The 9882-nt window shown below is 41.5% G+C and overlaps 1 long non-coding RNA gene across 1 annotated transcript; it reads left to right on the forward strand.

The window, feature by feature from the left end:
* The first annotated feature begins 715 nt into the window (after window positions 1-715).
* Window positions 716-9642, forward strand: LOC132378386 (uncharacterized). The gene is made up of 3 exons (XR_009507021.1): window positions 716-957; window positions 4977-5149; window positions 6628-9642. It is a non-coding gene; the product is annotated as an uncharacterized LOC132378386 (long non-coding RNA).
* Window positions 9643-9882: the final 240 nt, after the last annotated feature.

Here is a 9882-nt window from a genome sequence, read left to right on the forward strand (position 1 = left end):
TATCTTTAATATCTCTATTTTTCCCTTTCAGGGTTCTCTTGAAGACCCTGACCTGGAGTTACACGCTGACTTCGGTTCTTTGTGGGAATGGGACCGTCTCTCGGGGTTTCACAACTGGGCATTATTCGATATGCCAAGGATGCAGTTTAAGAGATTAGCTTGCCTTCAGAATTCCGGAATCTCGTGGCTCTGGAGAAGGGCAGACTGAAGATCAGTGTCTCTGTAGGAATCCGATGTGTTGTGGGAGACGGTAGGTCGAAAGCGGTGAGCTGGTTGCTGGCTGCGTGTCCAGGGACCCGAGTTCTTTCGGCACAGAGCTCAGAAAAAGTGACGCAGTGGACTTATAACATCATAAATCAGTGAATTGTTTGTTATGTCTCCCCTCTCACTCCCTTAATAGGGAGAGACAGAGCCTGTGGTATGTCCAAAACTGGGTGAACAAGTAGTCTTTGGGGTATGGCAAGTCTGTGTCTTTGCTGATGCTTTGATACACGCTTGAGTGCTTGGTGGGGGGTGCCGATGCTTTTTTTTTGCTGGTGGGGAGGATCGTTACTTTGCTGCTGCTTCCGTGTGGGATGGGGGGGGGCTCTCTGGGACTCTTAACAGTTAACTGTTGTTCATTCTTTGGGGGACTCCTCTGTTTTCATGGATGGTTGCAAAGAAAAAGCATTTCAGGATATATATTGTATACATTTCTCTGACATTAAATGTACCTTTGAAACCTTGAAACAAAGACTTTGTAGACAGGTTCAGACAGAAGTCTAATCTGTTTTTCTCTACCTTTGATGTAGGAGTGAACAGAAGGCTAATTTGCCCATTCTAAAGAAGGATAGAAGAGAAAAAAAAGCAATCTTGTGTTTACATAGCACCTGTAAAGGCACTGAAGTATATTGATATGTAGACACTGCTGGAATCAAGTAAATGTGAAGAGGCATCCTAGTTCAAGGAAAGTATGAGGTCTGTTGACAGGGGCATTTAGAAAACTTCTGGTCATTATGTTTCAGAAAACTTTTAATGGGACAGAGGAGATTCACAAAGGTGTTGCCAGGACTGGCAAATGGAGATTATGCAGACAGTTTGTCAAAGCTAGGGTTACACAAACAAAATGCTGGATGAACTCAGCGGGTCAGGCAACATCTGTGGAGGGAAACAAACAGTCAGCATCTTGGTCTGCAGCCCTTCATCAGAACTTCAGTGACACTGAGCGTTCCCCAGAAAGCTCAACATCAGAACAAAACATGAAAACAAAACACTGCACTTCTTGGAAATGGGAAATACTAAAAATGCTGGACACATATAGTGGATCAGCCAGCCTCTGTAAAGTGAGAAAGCATAAAGAGTGGATAGCCTCTCATTTCAAAGGGCTGGTGAAATTCCCAATGAAGGGCTGTTAACTTTAATTATTCACTATGTTTCTCTGGTCCACAGATGCTGTTCGACCCACTGAGTGTTTCCTGCTTGTGGCATTTTATATTGGTAGTATTATATCTGAAGTACATCACTAGGTGCCCATCTCATAAGCCTGACTCAAAGCAATCAAATTATTTAAAGGCAGAACCAAATAAAAAGTGCTGATGTTCGGTCTAAATTCTCAGACTGCATCTGAAGGAGAGTCCGAGCAATTCTTCAATATCATTCCAGTTCCTGTACTGTTATACTGTCAGCACAAAGAATACAATGCAACTCACTCAATTAGTCACATCAGAGACTGGTTCAATCTATGAAGCCTTTGTCTTACTAACAGTAAAGTGTCAATTAAGTGCTTGTGGGAAAGCTCATTATGATTTGGAAATTCTTTGTGACATCACAGAGAGTGGTTTGTACTTGTGACACCTTTCAGTTCTGTGTGTGTGCAGATGTCCGCCGCTTGCTACACAGCCGAGCTGCTGCTTGGCTGTATCGCTAGTCTGAGTCATATAATAAGACCACAAGCCAAAAGAGCAGAATTGGGCCATTCAGCCCGTTGAGTCTGCTCATAATGTTTGAGATTAATTGTTCTAAAGATGCTATTGCCATCAGTGTGAAGAGAAGAATACTAGCAAATAAGATCAGACAGGGAAGCACATTGCAGAGACTCTTCTAGCTTCACATGGACCGTTAAAGGATGGCAGTGGCCTTTGTTTCATTTAGGTAGCTGTTTCAGCCCTAAATGACCTTCTTATTTAAAAGACCTTCATAAAAATAGCAAATCCTACTTTTGTTGGAAACATGACATAAAACAGAAAAACGGGCAGCATCTAGAGAAGAGTTAAATTTTCAGGTTGAAAGCCTTTCTTCAAAGACGTATGTACATGTTTTTGATGATGTGAAAATAAGCGGTGAATGGGGCTGATGGAAACACTCTGAAACCAGGAAAGACTCAAAGGGCAGAACAGCCTCCCACAATGTGAGAGCATGTAAGGGAAGATCATGGAATAAAAGAGCAACAGTTCAAATGAATCTCCAGTTTTAATAGAATCCATGCTTCTTGTCACATTCCTCACATTGTCCCATCAAATACCTTTTAACATAATTTTTTAATTATGAGCCTGGAGGGCATATTCTATATATTGTGACAGAGTATACTGTGGTCAAAATTGAATGTATTGTGTCTGTGCACCACTACATGTCAATTAAATAAAAACATGCATGCGGACAATGGCTTTAACTGATCTATTCCCATTGCAGTGAGCAAGAGACCAACGCGCATGCATAGACAACAGATCAATGTGCAGTGCTAAAGGGAGGGGAGGGGGGTCACTGCTCTAAAAGAAATAGATCCATATATCACACTTCCTTCCCCTTTAAATTAATGCAACATAAAACTGTACATGTACAGAACATTCAATTTTCCTTTCATAAACCCATATTCCAAATAAACATGCTTCCACAATAGCAGTCTAGAACCAACTTCACAGTTCAGGCTTCTGGGTGGCGCCCTGTTTATTTCAGGATAGTGCCTCTGGACCTGTGGAGTGGCATCAGGTGTGGCAGGTGGTTTTTCAATGATACCGTTCTTGTCAAGCCCCTGGGCCTGTGGTGTGACATCAGGTCTGGTAGGCGTCTTGCCTATGACAACATTCTCAGTTTCCAATATTACGTTCCTGTCAGTAACATGATCATCACTGAAAAATAAGTCCATTGACTGTAGTGTGTCCATCCTGTTGGATGCAATTGACTCAGGTGTGTCCTTCAGTTGAGCATCCAGTATCTGGTCCACAAGATATCTCCATCTCTGATCTCCAACATCCACTGTGTACATCAGTGGTCCAGCTCTTGTAACTATCCTATTGTGTGTCAACGTGTCTTCTTGGTAATCACGCATTAGGATTTCCTGTCCAAGCTCGAAGCTCCTTGCTGCTTTGCTTGGCAACTGGCTAAAATATTTATTCTGCTCTTCCCTCTGGAGGTCTTGGTTTTAGGAGGTCTATGCCAGATCTCAGATTCCAGCTCATGAACAGCATTGCAGGTGTTTGATTTCTTGTTGCATGAACAGAGTTGCGATACACAAAAAGGAAGTTGTCCACCTTGTGCTGTGGAGAAATGTCTTCCTTGCCCATCATTTTCAATGGATTTCTTGAATGTTGGGATAAACCTTTCATCTAACGCCTTTGTTGCTTGGTGGTGAGCAGTTGACTTAAAATGTCCGATGCCATTTTTCTTCATGAACAGTCAGAATTCTTCTGAAGTGTACTAGTCCATTGTCACTCACAATTTGTTCCCGTAAGCCATTTCTGGCAAAGATAGTTCTCAGAGCAGAGACAGTCTTTGCTGAGGTGGTTGACTTCATTAGTATAACCTCCTGCCACTTTGGATGAGCCTCCACAACAATCAGAAACGTGGGGTCCATGAATGGTCCAGCAAAGTCAATATGAACTCTTCGTCATGGTGACGATGGCCACTCCCACAGATGTAACAGTGCTTTTGGGGGTGCATTTTGAACTTTTTGGCATCCCAAATAGCTTTTGACCAAGTCTTCATTCTGTTTGTCTGCTCCCAGCCACCACACATAGTTCAGGGCAAGACTCTTCATTTGGACTTTACCCAGGTGTCCTTCAAGCAGATTTTCTAACCATGATTCATAATTCAGAAGGAACCACAACAAAAGATCCACACATCAGTGTTCTTTGACATACCAGCAGTTGGTCTCATCTCACTGAGAAATTTGGAAACATAGGGTTACTATGAGATGGCCATCCATCATGGTGATTTCACAGACCTTTGAAAATGTCAGGTCATTCCTTGTTTCCATTTGTATTCAGAATGTGTTACTGACAATTGGTCCACCAATGTGATATGGAACACTTCTGCTGGGTCACAGTACGAAGACTTTTCTTCTTCAGTTGACAATAGTGGAAGGCATGACAAGCCATCAGCATTGTTGTGTTGTTTGGTAACCTCGAACTCTATATCATAAGACTGTGCTCCTAAGAATACTGCCCAATGTTGTAACCAGGTAGCAGTCCTCACAGGAACTCCCTGTGGTGAAACATCTTTATTCCACACACTAGACTAAGGGCCACTCAGTCGATTTGTGTGTAATTGTGTTCTGCACTCATCAGTGATCTTGAAGTAAATGCAATTGGGCATTCAGATCCATCTTTCATAATGTGTGATGAAACAGCTCCAGTTTCATAAGGGGATGCATTGCACACCAGTCTGATGGGCAGGGATGGATCATAATGGGCGAGCAGTTCATTGGATGTTATTAGTCTCTTTGTTTCCTTGAATGGTTTTTCACAGCTTTCTGACTGTTCCCACTTTGCTTCTGTCTGCAGCAGTACATTCAATGGTCGCAGCACTGTAGCCATGTTTGAGAGAAAGCGGTAGTGGTAGTTTACAAAGCCTAAGTATGATCTGAGTTGTGACACATTTTCCAGTTTGAGTGCCTGTAGTACTTCAGCAGTCTTCTCTTGTGACTCATGTAAGCCATGCTTATCCATGTCCACAATATGAGATTTTATTCTTGAAAAACTCACATTTCTCTCTCTCTGCAGGCAGATGCTATGTACTCAGCCTGGTAAGCACTTTACCAAGGCTCTGGAGGTGCTCTTCATCATTCTTGCCAGTCACGATGATGTTATCAAGGTAACATTGTGTTCCTGAGATACCTTGGAGCACCTGGTCCATTACTGTTTGCCACATTGCTGGAGCTAATGCAATGCCAAAGGTGAGACAATGACACTGGAACAGTCCCTCATGAGTGCTGATTGTAAGGAGCTTCCTGCTTGACTCCTCAATATCCATTTGCAGATAGGCACGTGACAAGTTAACCTTTGAAAACCTTTCCCTGCCTGCCAAAGATGCAGAAATGTCTTCTATTCATGGCAGGGGATATTACACAGTACGTAGCATCAGGCTGATGCTCACCTTAAAATCCCCACATACGTGAACGGCTCCAGCCTTTTCTTCATTGATCACCGAGACAATGGGTGTGGCCCAAACACTCCACTCAACAGTGAAGAGAATTCCAGACTCATCCAAGCTCTGCAGTTCAGCATCCACATTAGGAAGTAGTGCATAAGCCCTGGAGGCACCTTTTGGAATCTTGGTGTTGCTGTTTCATCCATTTCAATTCTATTCCTTCATGCCTTTGAGTTTGTCAATACCTTTCTTAAATACCTTCTCATTAGCATTAAGCAGTTGTGCCAGTCTCTGGATAATGCTACCATTTGGGCTGTCATTACCTGTTGATGTCACACTGAAAGCTTTGATTGAGTACCTGTCTAGCTGGATTTTTCTCAACCATTCACGTCCAAAAAGTGCTAGCCCTCTATACATAAAGTTCTGACTGTTATGTTTGGCCATCATATGTCACATATACATAAGAAATAGAAGCCGGAGTAGGCCATCCGGCCCAAGGAGACTGCCCCACCATTCAATAAGATCATGGCTGATCTGTCCGTAAACTCAGCTCCATCTACCTGCCTTTTCCCCATAATCCTTAATTCCCCTACTATGTAAAAACCTATCTAACTGTATCTTAAATACATTTAGTGAAGAAGCCTCAACTGCTTCCCTGGGCATGGAATTCCACAGATTCACCACTCTCTGGGAAAAACAGTTTCTCCTTATCTCCATCCTAAATCTTCTCCCCTGAATCTTGAGGCAATGTCCCCTAGTTCTAGTCTCACCTACCAATGGAAACAACTTTCCTACTTCTATCTTATCTATCCCTTTCAAAATTTTGTATGTTTCTATAAGATCCTCTCTCATTCTTCTGAATTCCAGAGAGTATAGTGCCAGGCGATGCAATCTCTCCTCATACGTTAACCCCTTCATCTCTGGAATCAACCTGGTGAACCTCCTCTGCACTGCCTCCAAAGCCAGTATATCCTTCCTCAAGTATGGAGACCAGAACTGCACACAGTACTCCAGGTGTGGCCTCACCAGTAACCTGTATAGTTGCAGCATGATCTCCCTGCTCTTGAATTCAGTCCCTCTACCAATGAAGGCCAACATTCTGTTTGCTTTCTTAATAACCTGTGGCACCTGCAAGCCAACTTTTTGCGATTCATGCACAAGCACTCCCAAGTCCCGCTGCACAACAGCATGCTGCAATCTTTCACCATTTAAATAATAATCTGCTCTTCTATTACTCCTTCCAAAGTGGATGAACTCACATTTACCAATGTTGTATTTTTTCAGTTTGCCTTTCGGAGACACTTTTTCACCTGTGTAAGTCTTCAGTATCGCTGAGGTCTTCTCTTATGGAATCTTAGAGAACAGCTGCAGTAGTCTGCTTCTGGAATTATGGACAAAGCTGACGCTGTATCCAGCTCTAATTTTAATTTTACTCCAGACATATCTACTGTGATGCAGAATGATTTTGTGATCTGCTTCAGTTATACGATGCAGTTCTAAGCATGACTGTTCACATTTGTTGGACTCTATGTCGTCTGATTCTGATACATTCATTAACTTTATGCACTTCCTTGGTTTTGTGTTTGTTTGTGCTTTTTATCTGCCTTGCACACACTTTCTATGTGACCTCGTCTGTGATACCTTTTGCAGACTTTTTTCTGTGAACCAACAGCCATTCACACCATGGGAGGATTTGCCACATCAATAACATTTTTGGCTTTTTGCACAATTCACGGACATTTTGTACATTTCACATTCTTACCTCCTTTTCTGCTGCATTCCATCCTTTGCTGCTGTCTTTAATGATATTGTAATAGTCTATGCCCGCTTGAAGGTTAGGTCTCCTTCTGCCAGTAGTCTCGTTTGTGTGCTTTGACTATGCATGGCATGGGCAAGCCTGTCTCTTACTGCATCAGAAAGTCCATCTCCAAGGTCACAGTACTGGGAAAGTTTGCACAGTTCTGCGATGTATTCAGAAATGCTTTAATCTTTTGACTGGCTCCTTTTGTAAAATCGAAACCTCTCAGCTATTATCAGCAGCTTAGGATTCAAGTGATTTTATAACATTGTAACAATTTCATTGAATGTCTTCCTTGCTGGCTTGCAGGGATTACTAAGTTGCGTAAGTTGCATTCATTAGTTGTGTATGTTCTTGAACCCATTAAGCTAAGAAGCGTAGGGGCTTTCTTTTGTTCCTCCATATTGTTTGCATTACAATACAGTTCAACCCTCTTGATATATGACTGCCAACCTTTGCTAGCACTATCAAATTCATCACCTTCCTTAACTGAAGCCATCGCTGCATTATTTTCACTTTAAATTCAGCGTGTCTTTGTTTGTTACTCGTGTTCCTTTGTTAGCATCCGTAACCACTTTCTTGTGCTATTTAACTCTCACTGTTTTGCCCTGTAACTGTAAGTGCAGTTCATTATATTTTCTGACATTCAGGTTCATACTCGTCGCCAATTTGATGTGTCGGTGCATATCAATTAATAAAAACACATACCTAGGAGATGGCTTTAACCGGTGTATTCACATTGCAACATGAGAGAGAGAAAGAACAATGTTCATGTGTAGACAGCAGATCCATACATAGCACTAAGGGGTTGGGGGGGGGGGGTCATTGCTCTAAAAGAAATACATTACAGAGAGTATTACCAGTGGTAGTGTTGAGGAATACGATGCAGAAGCGTGAGATCACCAGCCTACTAGCCAAGTTTCAGTAGCCATTTCCTGGATGACATTTGAACTCTTGTCAGATCAAAAAGGGAATTAGATTTTGAAAAGATTCTCTAGCATGGCTCCCGTATATCTGCCCTTGGAACCTGTATTGAGATTTGATGGAATGCAGAATCTACCAGTGCTTTGATTTCAGTGGAGATGGTAAGGGTAAGGCCATAAGATACACAACAGGGGCAGAATTAGGCCATTTTGCCCATCAAGTTTGTTCTACCATTCCACCATGATTGATTTATTATCCCATTCAATGCAATTCTCCTGTCTTCATTGATTCCCTGTGTAACCCATGAAGCCCTGACAAATGAAGAACCAATCAACCTCTTACTCAAATGTATCCAATGACTTAGCCTCCACAGCCACCTGTGGCAATGACTTTCACAGTTCCACCATCCTGTGGACATAGAAATTCCTTCTCATCCCTGTTCTAAACAGACATTCCTCTATTCCAAGGCTGTACCCTTGCTTGTACAAGGCTGTACAAATTGTACCCTGTACAAGGCTGTGAGTCTAGGACTCACCCACTATAGGAAAAATCCTCTCCACATCCACGATATCAGGGCCTTTCAATATTCAGTAGGTTTCAATGAGATCCCCCCGATTCTTCTGAACTCCAGTCCAGAGTCATCAAACAGTCATCAAACATCAAACTGTGTTGGATATTTTCTACCTGACTAGTAGGCCTCTCACTTTCTTGGTTGTTTGCTATTCTTGCTTTCCAAGCAGAGCATCTGCCACTTGTACAATCAAAACAGATGTAAGTAAACTTCCAACTAACAGATGCTTAACTTCTGGTTGTAAATGGAAGTCAGTCTTCAGTTCTTGAGATGTATTGTTAATGGCAAGTAGTAATCTCCTTCAGGTTAAAATAAGCATTGTCTAAGGACCAGCTTTGCAAGTAAGCTTGTAGGATAGTAGACGTCCTGTCTGGAAGAAATAAGGTTTAGCTCATTACATCTGCTTTATTACTACTCAAGATGCAGTTTAAGACAATGGGTTGTTTAACTCAGATTGTTTTAAACAGACAAGCTGACTCTTGTTGCTTGTTTCAAGGAAGCTTGCAGGACAAACTAATAATTTGATTTAGGATATCAATAACTATAAATTGTTTCCGGTTGGAAAGTTTTATGTGCTCAAGGAAGTAAGCTTCACAGCTTTACAGCATTAATGTTAGGCAGCTGAAGAACTATATCTCCAAAATGTTTTTAGACTGTTTGCGTTGTAAGGACATCTGATGAAATACCATATGTGTGTGAAGTCACCCAAGTGATAGAGAGCAGTTGAGGTTTATTAGGAGTGATTGAAGAACATCAAGAAGAGTGATATGAAGATGGGGAGGATAAAATCCATTTTCCTAGCTTCAGATTCTGCAATGGATAACCTGCTCACCTGCATGATGGAATGTCTTTTTACTTTATAGGAATTATATATGTGCTTTTGAAATCCCTTGTGTTTAAGATATAATTTGTGTTTTAGAAACAGCTTGTAATAGGGAAATAAATGTTCAAGATATAAATACTCTGTGAGTTTTAAGTTTGTTTTAAGAATATTGTTTGGATTTAAATGTGTGTCACTGTAAATAAATAAAATGTGTTTTAAACTACTTTGATAGCTAGAAGTACCTTCTCCTTGGAAGAGAAAGGGGATCCACTATCGACTAGCGGGTATTGGCAGCTAAACATCATAGAGAATAGAAAGAGAAGTATATTAGGAATTGAAGATTGGGTAGTTACAGTTTAATCTCCCTTTAGCGAAAGTACTCATGGCTATTTATATCCGATAGAATTAAGGTCTTCACTTGAG

The sequence above is a fragment of the Hypanus sabinus genome, chromosome 20, assembly GCF_030144855.1.
Source record: "Hypanus sabinus isolate sHypSab1 chromosome 20, sHypSab1.hap1, whole genome shotgun sequence".
Lineage (NCBI taxonomy): Eukaryota > Metazoa > Chordata > Chondrichthyes > Myliobatiformes > Dasyatidae > Hypanus > Hypanus sabinus.